Source organism: Melopsittacus undulatus, chromosome 5 (genome assembly GCF_012275295.1).
Source record: "Melopsittacus undulatus isolate bMelUnd1 chromosome 5, bMelUnd1.mat.Z, whole genome shotgun sequence".
NCBI classification, from domain to species: Eukaryota; Metazoa; Chordata; class Aves; order Psittaciformes; family Psittaculidae; genus Melopsittacus; species Melopsittacus undulatus.
In genome coordinates, this window is record NC_047531.1 from 21,712,848 (window position 1) to 21,725,342 (window position 12,495).

The 12,495-nt window shown below is 48.4% G+C and overlaps 1 protein-coding gene across 1 annotated transcript in view; it reads right to left on the reverse strand.

Annotated features, from left to right (window-relative positions):
• Positions 1–5,694, reverse strand: part of TRABD (TraB domain containing) — a 35,682-nt gene extending 29,988 nt beyond the window's left edge. Inside the window, exon 1 of the mRNA XM_034063004.1 lies at positions 5,581–5,694. The gene's annotated coding sequence lies outside the window, so the exon portion shown is untranslated. The remainder of the gene's footprint in view (positions 1–5,580) is intronic.
• Positions 5,695–12,495: the final 6,801 nt, after the last annotated feature.

Genomic DNA, 12,495 nt, shown 5'->3' on the forward strand with positions numbered 1-12,495 from the left:
TTACTTTATGTAAACAGAAGAGGCATATTAGTACTTCGAAAAATTAAAACACACAACTTTTCTCCCACTGAAAAATCATTGTATTCTTTACCCATTGTCTGGAATACCTAACAAAGTACCTTCCATACCTACCATTTAATCTCCAAGAAGGTAAAAATCAAATCAACAGATACTCACTTAAGTCTCAGCACTGCCCTCAGCAATGGAAGCAGAGTACTTAAGGTTGATGAGGCTTCTTCCATGCTTCTGCACAGAAACCTTACAAATGTTTACAAACAGACCACCACCAGCTCCAAATGGTGTCTCTCCTTTGCTGATAGACTGCTCATACTCTGAAGGATGCATCAGCTGAAACCTGCCAATTAATGCAGCAGCCACAAATTGAAAAACTGGAATCTATTTCAAAACCATCACCAAGGTGACCTACTCTACATATTGCACGTATCTCTTCGACACAACCCACGCCTTTCAAACTTAACTGAGCAACTGGTTCTGTGATCACAGATAGTTGTAAGATTGTGTCTGTGGTTTCTCATGACTCAGAAGTTCATAAACTCCAAAACACATATTTCTTTTTTCTTTACCCTGTGAGCATCAGCAAGATGTTCCTGAAACACAAACTGTGCTGATGTATGCAGCCTAAACCCAGGGACCTACACTCTGTAGCCAACATCCATTTGCATACTTTGGAAGTTAAAAAAGTTAAAAAAGTCACAGACAACTAAATTAATTTGGAACATAAGAATATCTGGCCTGTGACAATGACGCACTGAGAACACATTTACCTTTGTCACTGGAACACAAGAAGGCACTCTCATATATGTATGGTTTTTAGGCATTATTGCTATTACGTTGACTAGGGATACTAAAAGAAATGAGTAAGCATGAGGTGAATCAGGATGCTAACGCACAGCAGAACTGAGAACAAAAAACAGGCTAAATCCTTACTGTTTTAAGAGGCTGTAAAGAGGTTGCTAAAATTAGAAACATGGGACAGAAAGACCAAAGTGACATCACCTAAAGTCAGGCTAGCTACTCGGAAATTCACTCTGGTTTAGAACCTACATACCTACCCAAGCCACATTCCTGTTTTATTTCAACATGACTCATCTGAATTCAGAGATGATTTGGAACCAAAATACTTTTATAACTCTCCTGCAATCAGGAGTTTGGGGTAAGATATCCACTCAGCACATCTCTCTCCAGGCCATTAAAAGATATGAACCAAGTGATACTTCGGATGCTGGGTAACCCTCTGCAAAACACTCCTAAGTAGAGCAACAGCAAAAGAGCACACAGCTGCTGCATGCACAGCTTCTATGGAGTTCTGCAAGATTTGCTATTCTCTGTTCACTACCTACAAGCAGACAGCAAAAGAGATGAGTAGAGAAGTTCCACCATGGACAATTACTGGCTTGTAAAATATCTGACTGTGGTCCACAGTAATGCTGCAGAACTCCATATACATGATTATTCCATGCATAGAATCATAGAATAGTTAGGATTGGAAAGGACCTCAAGATCATCTAGTTCCAACCCCCCTGCCATGGGCAGGGACACCTCACACTAAAACATATCACTCAAGGCTTCATCCAGCCTGGTCTTGAACACTGCCAGGGATGGAGCATTCACTACCTCCCTGGGCAACCCATTCCAGTACCTCACCACCCTCACAGTAAAGAATTTCTTCCTTATATCCAGTCTAAACCTCTGCTGTTTAAGTTTCAACCTATTACCCCTTGTCCTATCACTACAGTCCCTAACGAATAGTCCCTCCCCAGCATCCCTGTAGGCCCCCTTCAGATACTGGAAGACTGCTATGAGGTCTCCACGCAGCCTTCTCTTCTCCAGGCTGAACAGCCCCAACTTTCTCAGCCTGTCTTCATACGGGAGGTGCTCCAGTCCCCTGATCATCCTTGTGGCCCTCCTCTGGACTTGTTGCAACAGTTCCATGTCCTTTTTATGTTGAGGACACCAGAACTGCACACAATACTCCAAGTGAGGTCTCACGAGAGCAGAGTAGAGGGGCAGGATCACCTCCTTTGACCTGCTGGTCACGCTCCTCTTGATGCAGCCCAGGATACGGTTGGCTTTCTGGGCTGTGAATACACACTGAAGCTGGCTCATGTTCATTTTCTCATTGACTAACACCCCCAAGTCCTTCTCCACAGGACTACCATGAATTTCCTTTTTGCCCAACCTGTAGCTGTGCCTGGGATTGCTCCCACCCAGGTGTAGGACCTTGCGATCGTAAAACATTGTTATACTACATGGGTGCACTTGCTAGCAGCAGGCAAAGACACACAGCTCTGATGTGGCAAGCACTTGAAGAAAGAGGGTCACATTTCAAGACAAAGCTAACAGAAACAAAGCTCCAGGAAAGCAAGCCAATTCCACCCTTTGGGCCCACAGGCACAGGAGCCACTGGTTAACACTGATCATTCAGTACTACAGACACACACCAACCAGGAAAGTTGTCCTGCATGCTACTGCATCCAGCTGCACCACTCATTTAATGTATAGAACACCCTGCACCTGACAAACTCAGTAGTTTTAAAAAAAATATATTCCTCTCAAAAGTTCATCCCTATTTCCATTCCTGTCGGCTGCCCTCCAAAGAAATGAGAAAACCCCTCAACAACTCCTTATCCTGGTTCCTCACACAGGCCTTCTTCATCAGTTTACCCTGTAACTACCTGTCTTACCATCCTTCCAAAGGATGGCTCCCAGTTGTGCAACACACCAGATATGTGTCCTACCCGGGCAGGACCAGGAACCAGATGTACTGCACAGGTGACTGAAGACCTTCAACTTTCACACTGCTGCTAAGCTGCGGTGCACTCTTGCTCCCTCCTGCAAACGTTCACACCCTTCCTGCACAGAGACACAGCCCTCAACACATGCACCCAATGTTGCCTGTCCTTACAGACAAGGTTATTTTGCAGACAGCCTGCAGGGATTAACCACATGAAAACATGAACCCCTGGAGCTCCAGTGTAGTCTATCCTCCAGCTTGGTACGCAGTGTCATCAGGACACTTAAATACTGTGTGTGGACATGCAAAGCCTCTGCATCCCAATCAAACTGCATAGCATATCAGCTAAAGGCAGGAGGGGGTTAGGAAGGAGGAAGGAGGCAGGAGGAGAAACAGCCCCTCTAGCTACCTTTACTACTTTTTAAAGAAAATGAGGTGGAAAGGAGGAGAGCTGGTCACTGAGTACATGCATGTGTTCATACAAATCTATCAATTGCAGTTTAATATTAAAGTTATATGCCCCAACTCATTTTGGAGGCAGGAAAAAACTTAGGAGTTTCTATGTTCAAATGCAAAACCACAGTATTAACTAACATGTTTGTAGCATCTCAAATTTGAATGGCCTTTTACAAAAACCTTCTGTAATTGAAGGCCTCACCTCAGAAATTACTCACACTGGAAACTTATTTGCGAATATTTATCTAGCAACAACTGTTACCAACAGAATATAATGCTACTAATTGTAAATCGTTTACGACAGGTAAGCGATGCTGCTAACCAGCCTGGTCACTCCCTGGCAGCACAAGGAGAGCTGTAGAATCCCTCCTTCCTCCTGACCCTGCCTAGCAACTGATACTGAAAGTATCACGGATACTGAAGTGATACAGGATCACTTCAGACAGCTGTAGTTACACACCACTCCCATTAAATCTGGAGCACACTCATCGCTGGTCTGCTTTCATTTTCTAAGACTGCTCCAAATCTCTTTCCTCATATTTTCCCAGTAGCAAATACAGAAAAAGAAGATGCTTTCTGAAAAGTACTCTTTAAAAAAAAGCAACTGGATGACTCTCCCACAAGTAAGATGCCAACACCACTGTGTTTTACTCGCAAGCTGTGGTGCCAGCAGAAGCAATGTTTCACCATATTTTGCCATATGGAAGAAAGAATGCACTGAAAAACATGCATAACTCTCCTAGCACTGAATAAGCAATATCTCAGTCTATGGTTAACACACAGGAGTGCCAGACACTGCAACGGCCGACAAATTTACCATCAGCAACTCAAGTTACTGAAACCTGAAAGTCTAACAAAAGCCACAAACAGGGCACAAACCAGAGCCACAGCTGTAACCCAGTACCTAATAAATTAAATGTACTTGTGGTTTACCTCTGCTGCACAAGATCTGTTCCCTGCTAAAATACAGCAGGGAAACCTTTGAAATCTGTTTGGTTTAGGGATTTTTTTCTTTACTCTGTTAGGTTTACAAGAAGGAATACATGCATAATTGAGCTGAGCAGTAGGTTTAGCTGATACACATCTCTACAAAATGGAGATGTGAGGCCACTCCCGGCACCTTTGATATTCCTTAGGACAACTACTGACACCACACATGTAAAACAGCATTTAACTTTTTAAAGCACATCCTCTTGCGTTTTCAGCCCAGCAGCAACCACTCAGCAGCTGCAGGTTTCTGCAAAGTCTGACCAAATAAAAACACTTTCTTCCTGAAAGCTACCAAAAACCCCCACTTTCTTTGTGTGCATACGCGCATACACGATCATCAGTATGTGTACCCCCCTCAAGAGCCCAGCACAAGTTATGGGACACGAGATCTTTTTGAGACCTGGGTTACTCAGAACTGTGTTCGAATCAAAACCCTGGTTTCACAGTTTGTTGCACGTGATGCACAACGCGGCGTCTGAAGAGTCACAAGTGTTTAGAGACCAAGAAAAGAAGTGAGGAAAAACTACTTTTCTCTCCTTCCGCTCACCATCGCAACCAACCCCCGCTCCAACCCCCCACCACCGCCAACACACAGCACTGCGCTATGCCCGCGCCCCGCTGCCGCCTCCAGCACCCCCGGAGCCAGGAACCGGCCCTAACGCAGGGAGCGGAAAGCGCGGACGCTGCTGTAACCGCACACGGGGCCGCATCCCGACGGACGCGCTTCCCAGTGCCGTGCTCTCTCGGAGCAGGCGGGCCGGCAGCGCCAGCCTCCGCGCAGGGCTCCGGCGGGGAAGGGACGGGCAGCGGCCTCCGGCCTCCCCTTCCCTGATGGTTCGAGGATTTACGCCTCAGCCTCCCCACTGCGAGACCGAGGAAGAGCTCGCCCCGGCCCGGAGAGGCCCCTCAGCCACACCGCCCGCAGGTTCACCGGCGGGGCAGCACCGGACCGGCCGCGGCCGCCCTGCCCCACGGGCGCTGTGGGGCGCCGACCGCAGCGCTCCCGGTTCGCCTGCCGCAGGCGCAAGGCCCAGGGAGCGCGTCGAGCGGCGAGAGCGGGCGGCCCCAGCCCGGGTCCCGGCCGCCTTCCGCCCGAAGGGGCGCTGCCTGGCGGCACCTCCAAACCGGATACCTGGAAGGGCGGGGGGGCTGGGGAGAGGGCATACGCCAAGGGAAGGCGGCAAGGGGGAACGTAGCGCCGCTCACAGTACACCCCTCCCGCGGGTCTCTGGGCACGGGGAGAAATGCAACAGTCCCCCTGCCACACACACTCGCCCGCACAGGGGCTTGGCCCCACCATGGCACCGCCAAGGCTCCCCGGCCCGGCAGGAAGCGGGCACCGCGGCAGGCTTTTCCCCCACCTCCCCTCGCTCACTTACCGTGCTCGGTGGCGGAGGCGCTGCGGAAGAAGGCGTCGGCAGCGCCACAGACCTCCGGCAGCCGGGCTCGCTAGCCGGACAACATGCTGCACTAGTCATTCACGGACGGGGCGGGACCGGCGCCGCTGGGCAGCCTGGGCCTTGTAGTCCCCTGCCGCCACGAGGCCCGGAAGCGGCGATGGGTAGCGGGCGCAGCGGACTACGGCTCCCAGGGCGCACGGGCAGGCGCATGGGCCGCGGGGCCCGGCAGCCGCGGAATCCTGCTTGTCTCCTCCCTGCCCTACCCCCGCTTGGCTGCCTTGCGCCGCCGAGTGCGCCGCGTTAGAGGGTGGGAGCTGTGTGTCCTGGTGTCTGTGCCTGCCTGTGGGGTCAGCCGGCTCTGTGCAGTGAAGGGGTCGGCCGGGGTTTGCTGGTCTCTCTGCGGGAGCCCCAGACGAGACAGGCTCGGCGGGGGCCGCGAGGGTGCTGGCAGCGGGTGCCGAGCCCCTTCAGCCGCTCTCCGGAGCCTCTGGCGGGGAGTCGAGCCGCATTCCCTCTGAGGCTGCCGCTCCTAGCCCGGCCGAAGCAGTCCTGCTCTGCTTACCACTGCTGTGCTGTCTGTTCTCTTTGCTCTTGAGCTGGATAATAGTTAATGTTTCACCCATGAAACCGGAGAGATAGGTGTTGCACCACCTGCTTAAACACAAGGGGCATTTGATGATACTTCCTATTACTAGGCTGACACGTATTTTATTGGTCAAGAAAACTTTCTTCAAGAAAGGTTTGTCAATAGTTTATTATAGCTACTGATCATTTTCTGAAATTGTCTCCTTCCCTTTGCCTGTTCCTCTGTTCTGTTTCTGATAGGTCACAGTTCAGTGGCAGTGTGGCTAAAGCACCCATTCAATCTGAGCTCACGTTTATTACCTAAATAGAGTTTCATTAGAACAGATTTGAGGGCATGTTTTCTGTTCTTTTCTTACTGTCTCTGGCTGTACTTCGTATTGGGATGTACTTCAGGATTGGGAAGTATGTGGTATGTAGAAATCAAGTACGGACATGTTGAGACAGTCGGGAATTTTACTTCCCATTTTGGGTAATAATAGTTTCAACTTGCTATAAAAGCACAAAGTAGGCGAAGATGTATGAACATCCAGAATACATGTAATCAAGTAAAGGTATAAGCTATGCAGACCTTCCCAGGAAAAAAGCCATCTAGTGTCTGATAGATAAGGAAGAAAATGTCAATTTTGGCATTTTAACCTAGTGCTTTACACTGATTTCAAATACGTTTTGTTTCTCCACAGCTGATGGGTGAAGGCCACTGATGAAGATGGGACACTGCACTGGACAAGAGAAAGTTGGTTATGTTTCTTGGGGGTTGCACCACACGGCTTTTCTGTCATCTGGGGACATTCCCACTCCAAATGCTGGTTTCCAGATTGTTGTGGTTTAAGCTCAGCCAGCAACCCAGAACCGTGCAGCCGCTTGCTCACTCCTCCCTTTCCTCCCCCTGCTCCTGGAGGGATGGGGAGGAGAATCGAAAGAATGTAACTCCCACGGTTGAGATAAGAACAGCCCAGTAACTAAGGTATAACACAAACCATTGCTGCTGCCACCAATAATAGTAATGGTAAGGGAAATAACAAGGGAAGAGAATACAACACCTCACCACCTGCCAACCGATACCCAGCCTGACCTGAGCAGTAATTTAGTCCTTCCAGGTAACTGCCCCCAGTTTATATAGGGGGCATGATGTGCTGTGGTATGGAATACCTCTTTGGTTAGTTTGGGTCAGGTGTCCTGTCTCTGCTTCCTTCTGGCTTCCCCTCCTCCCTGGCAGAGCATGAGACTCATAAAGTCCTTGGTCAGAGTAAACATTACTGAGCAGCAACTAAAAACATCGGTGTTATCAGCTCTGTTCCCACGGTGAAAGTAACAAACACAGCACTGCACCAGCTACTAAGAAGGAGAAAAATGACTGCTATTGCTGAACCCAGGACACAGATGCAGCTGCTCTTCACTGACCACAGCTGCTTGCTTCTGAGTCTGTTTCTAATCCCTCCTCTTCTAGACATAGGTTTTTCCTGGCAGTGGATCTGCTGTGGAGCTGTAGTGTAGCAGGTGGCAGGTATTACATTGTGTAGCAGCATGTGTTGAGGTCCTGCTGCTCAGCAACCCCGATTTTAGGTCGCAGCAGTGTCCCTTACACAGCGGTCATGTTTTATTTTTGCTTAATCAGATTTGCTCAACTATTGGTGTGTGCCAGGCTCAAGCCCTGGTTATTTGTAGTGTAACATGTTTGGTTCAAGCTGTGCATCCTGAGTGTCAGTTTAGCATTTCTGGAGCTGCAGCTCCTCCTGCTACACCATCACTGGTGTATTGTGCAAACCTTATGAGCCCTTTGATGGACTACAGACGTGTTCCCAAGCTTCCCACTGTTTCAGCTGCAAAGGTTCAATGATCTTTGGTCAGAGCTTGGAAGCACTGCCTTAGCCTGCAGGGAAGACCTCACTTGATGTGATCTGATATAATTGGCAAGCCCTCTGCTTGTGGGAATACTGTGAACTTTGCTAGCCTGTTTTCCCTTTAGCTCATGATGCTGCACTTTGATTATGTCAGCAGCTGGATTACTTCAGGCAGTGTTTCTTTTGCTGGCTCAGCGAGAGCTGCAGTGGTTGAACATGCCTTTACAAGGACCAAGGTAAGATGCACGTTTCTACTGACAAGTAACAGTATGGCTGGAGGTTCTGACTGTGCTGCTTCAGCCTGATCTGTGGTACACAATACTTAGGAAAGTGGAGAGGGAGCACTGAAATGAGAGGAAGTTAATCAAACTGCAAAGACCCTGGCATTTCCATGCCTGCTGGTCTCAGGGGTGCAGGGTCTCTCCCCCCTTCTTTTCTTCTCTCCCTCCCTCCTGCCCTCATCCTTCCACCCCTTCCTCTCTCTCCCCTCTCTCTTGACAAGTTATTTTTACATCACGTTTCTCAGGAACTGATAGCAGTGATGGTGATATTAGCTAGAGTTGCTTAATTGTCCTCAGCAATCTCTGGTTTGTAGAAAACAGAGATGCAGCATGACATTTGGGTTGGTCCCTGAATAGATTGCCAGAGAAGTCACCAGGCTGCTTCCGGGACAGGCATATGTCTGTCTTTGCCACACTATGTTCTTAAGAACTTGCAATCACAAATGATTCACCACTACCACCCAAACCCACCCTACCATTTAAACCCATGTGTTAGGAAGGCTGTTCAAGTGTCCAACCTGAACTAGTGTTTGCTCGCATCCAAGCCCAATAGCTTGTGCCTTACTCACTGCAGGTCTGGAGGACTGCCTTCTCCCTCTGCCTTTTGTAGCAGCCTTCACCTCTTTAAACACTGTCATGTCTCCCGTTGCTTTCTTTAGACTAGTGAGTGGTAAGGTTTCTCCACAAGTCCCAGCCTCTGGCCTGTGGAGGTGGGTGCTGGTCACAGGACCCTTTCCCACCACCTCTGTTTCAAGCACAGGAGGTGCAGGGTGGTGGGGTGGCCGCTGCTGTTTGCTCTGCAGGGATCTGGATAAGCGAGCTGTGTGGAACACAGGCCAGGAAGCAAACTTAGCGGCCTTTGGTGACCCTTGCTTCATGACTGTTGAGTAATCCTGCCTTCAGGAAGCAGGTGCCGTATTTGTGTTCATGGTACCTTGCTTATTTCAGAGATTTCCCTGTGAATTATAACGGACAAGATATTAAAAATGCTTATTTGATCACAGAAGGGATTCTGCCCCTCCCTCACAAACCAGAGCTGTCTCCCGAGGGCCGCAGCCTCCGGAGCGAGGGGTGCTGGGCAGGCAGCCATGGGGCTCAAGCGAGCGGCGGGCAGGGCGCTGCGCGGGGCTGCGGCGCCCTCTGGCGGCCTCCCTACGTTAGCGTCCTTCGGGGCTTCCGCGGGCGGCAGCGTGGGACCCTCCCAAACCTTCGTGTCTCTTTTGTGACGTGATTTTCGGAGGCATCATCCATATCGGACGGCCAATGAGAAGCAGAAAGAACATGAGGATTGATTAATAGCTCCGCAGAACGTATGTGACTGGCTTCCCTGGAAGAAAGGAAGGTTTATGTCATTTCAATCTCACTCACTGTATGTTTGTTATCATTCAGAAAAAACATCTGCAGGCCAGCCCTGGTGATATACTTCACTCCCTAAGGTCGAGAGCATGGAATATATGAATAACATCATCTAAACTGCATGCAAAGTGCTGAGAGGGAAATATAAGTGCAATTTTGCTGTGACCAGAGGGGATATGGCCTTCCTATTCCTCATGCAGAGGTGGCCAGGGAAGGGCAGGGATTGCAGTATCCAGGCTGCCAGCCAGCCCCAGTGCCCTGCATGGGATCCGAGTATCTGCTTTTGAAGGCTACGACCCACAACAGTGCTCCTTCAACACTGGTTTGCTGAGTGAGCTGCGGGATGTGGCTTGAACTGGCTTCAACAAAGCTGATTTGGTACATCAGAAGAACCAAACCACACACTGCTCTACCTCGACTGCCTCTGGACTTTACAATTTACCCTTAAAACTCACATGATGCTTGCGGCCTGTCTGTCACGAGTGGTTACTGTTAAGGGAAGCTCATGATTGTGAGCAAGGCTTTGGTGCTCCAGCCCCAGCTCTGGTTGCCCTGCTGGAGGCAGTAGTGTGGTTGCAGGCAGGCTGCAGCCTGCAGGGAGGATGTGGATCAGGATGCTGCTCATGGCAGAGGAGGTGGAGGGCTACAGTCCCCTTGTTCTTTCTTTGCATTGTCCTCTTCCTCTCCCCCTTTCCATTACATTCACAGCTGGCCTGCACAGCACAACTCTGTGCACTGTAGAGGTACTGTGCTCCAAGTAGCTGTGAGTGACAGCCTGGGTAGCAGGAGCTGTGTCAGCATAGGGGTGTTTTGGGGATCATTTGGGAGTCGTGCAGAGTGAACAATGTGACATTGAGATGGATGTGAGTGACACACTCTGGGTTTTCCTTGTCCAAGGAGAAGGATCACCCAGGAAGCAAGTCAGAGCTAGGCAAGACTGGAAAAGAAGGCAAACCAGAGATGTGCCCCTGTGAGGAAGCCTAGGATTGTGCAAGGTAATCTTTCTGTTCACTGGAGAAAACCAGAAGTCCTGCAAAAGAGCCTAACACCCATAGGCTTTGAAAGACAGGGAGAGACAACTGAGCTATTTATTCCTACACAACAACAATTAAACCACACAGTGCTGTCTTCAACTAATAACGGGCTGGATTAGAACTACAGAGCAGAAAAGTCTGGGCTAAACCCAGTTTGCAACCCTTAATGCACTCAGATTTGAAAGCTGTATGGTCTTATGGGAGGCTTTGGGTGTAATCCCTGTAAATAAATAAACAAATGAATTGAAGATAAAGGCTGGATTACAAAGCACTGAAAATCATTGCTGATGCCAATGTGAGATGTGGATGCAAGGAATAAAGGATAGTTCCAGAATCTTAGTTTAAGGGTGTATTGGAAACCCTGGTTTAGCAATGGGACTTTTCTGTTAAATTTCCTCCCTTCTCACGAGTCTTGGGGCATACATAAGAACTAATAGCTTGTCCTACACAAATTGAGCTGGGGATTGAAAGAGCAGAGTGCAGCCTGCTTTCCACTGACTCCCTGGGGGATCACTCAAAGCAAACAGTAAATTGATTTGGAGTAGGTGCTGCAGTGGCTTCCCCACATGGCCATATGGGAATTATTCAAAGTGTTGTGATCAGCCTGACTGCTCATCAACTCTCCCGTTTGCATGAGCTCTAAGACTCCTTATATGTGCATGTGTTCATTTAAGGACAAGTCTTGCACATCTGAAGTCCCTGGCAAAGTTCTGTCATACTTTAGTGGCTACAGGACCTAGCTCCAGGAGCTTGCTGTGAGTGGGCTAAGGCCAGAGACCATCATTAACATGGTTAATATTGTTAACATTGTATTTCCTTCAATTGTGTCATTTGATTAAAAACATCAAGCCTGACATAGGATTGCAATGTCTTTATTACTATTAGCTAGAAATACTCTGATTCACAAATCCCAGCTCTTTTTGCAGTTTTGGGGATATTTTAGATCGGAAAAGTGCTTAACTCATGAAAGGTCCCTTCATAATGCCTTTCTCCTGAAAATAAGTTGCTGATAAAATCATTAGGCCACCTTAATGCTAGCTTGGTTTGTGTATGTGTTTCAGTAATGAATAGTTGTATGATGCAGAATCAGAACCTAAAATCCAAAGTTGTACCTGTTTCAGATCAGAATATTCAATTACCTCGCATGGATTTGAGTCAGAATGTCGGTTCCTGTGCCTGTGTCCTCTGATAGACCTTGAAATGAGGAGATGCAAACTCCAAGAAATAAAACTTGATCAAATCTTCTGCAGAAAATCCTGGGGCATATACCTCAGGATAAGAGTGAGGAGAAGGAAATAGATGCAATCAAGAAAGAGAAATGCTCCTTACTGCTTTGTCGAGCTGAAGTGTGGAACAGGGGGGTCATGAGCATACATTTGATGACCTGAACACAGGAATTTCACCTTTAGCCAAATGTTTTCCGAGAAAGTGAAGAACTTAATGGGGAAACAAGGGCAACAAGTTTGAAATGGACTTTTAGGGAAAAAAAGGTGAAAACTACCCTATGACCACAACAGACAGCTTCTTTCCACCTGCACGTGGACTTGTGGTCCTGGTAGAGTGGTTTAAAGACTTTAGTGCCCCTGAGGAACTTGTAAAGGTTTATGCAAATCCATGCTATCAGGCATGACAGTGGCCTGGAAGCATTCTTATAATCTGTCCCTCCATCTCTGATGAGAATCTAGGAACTAACAGTAATGACTTCCTAAACCGCTTGCTGAAGGGATAACTTTGTTCTGCAACAAAATTCCTCTATCTGTAAATCTGAGCAGTTCCCAGCCAGGTTACTGCCTAAAT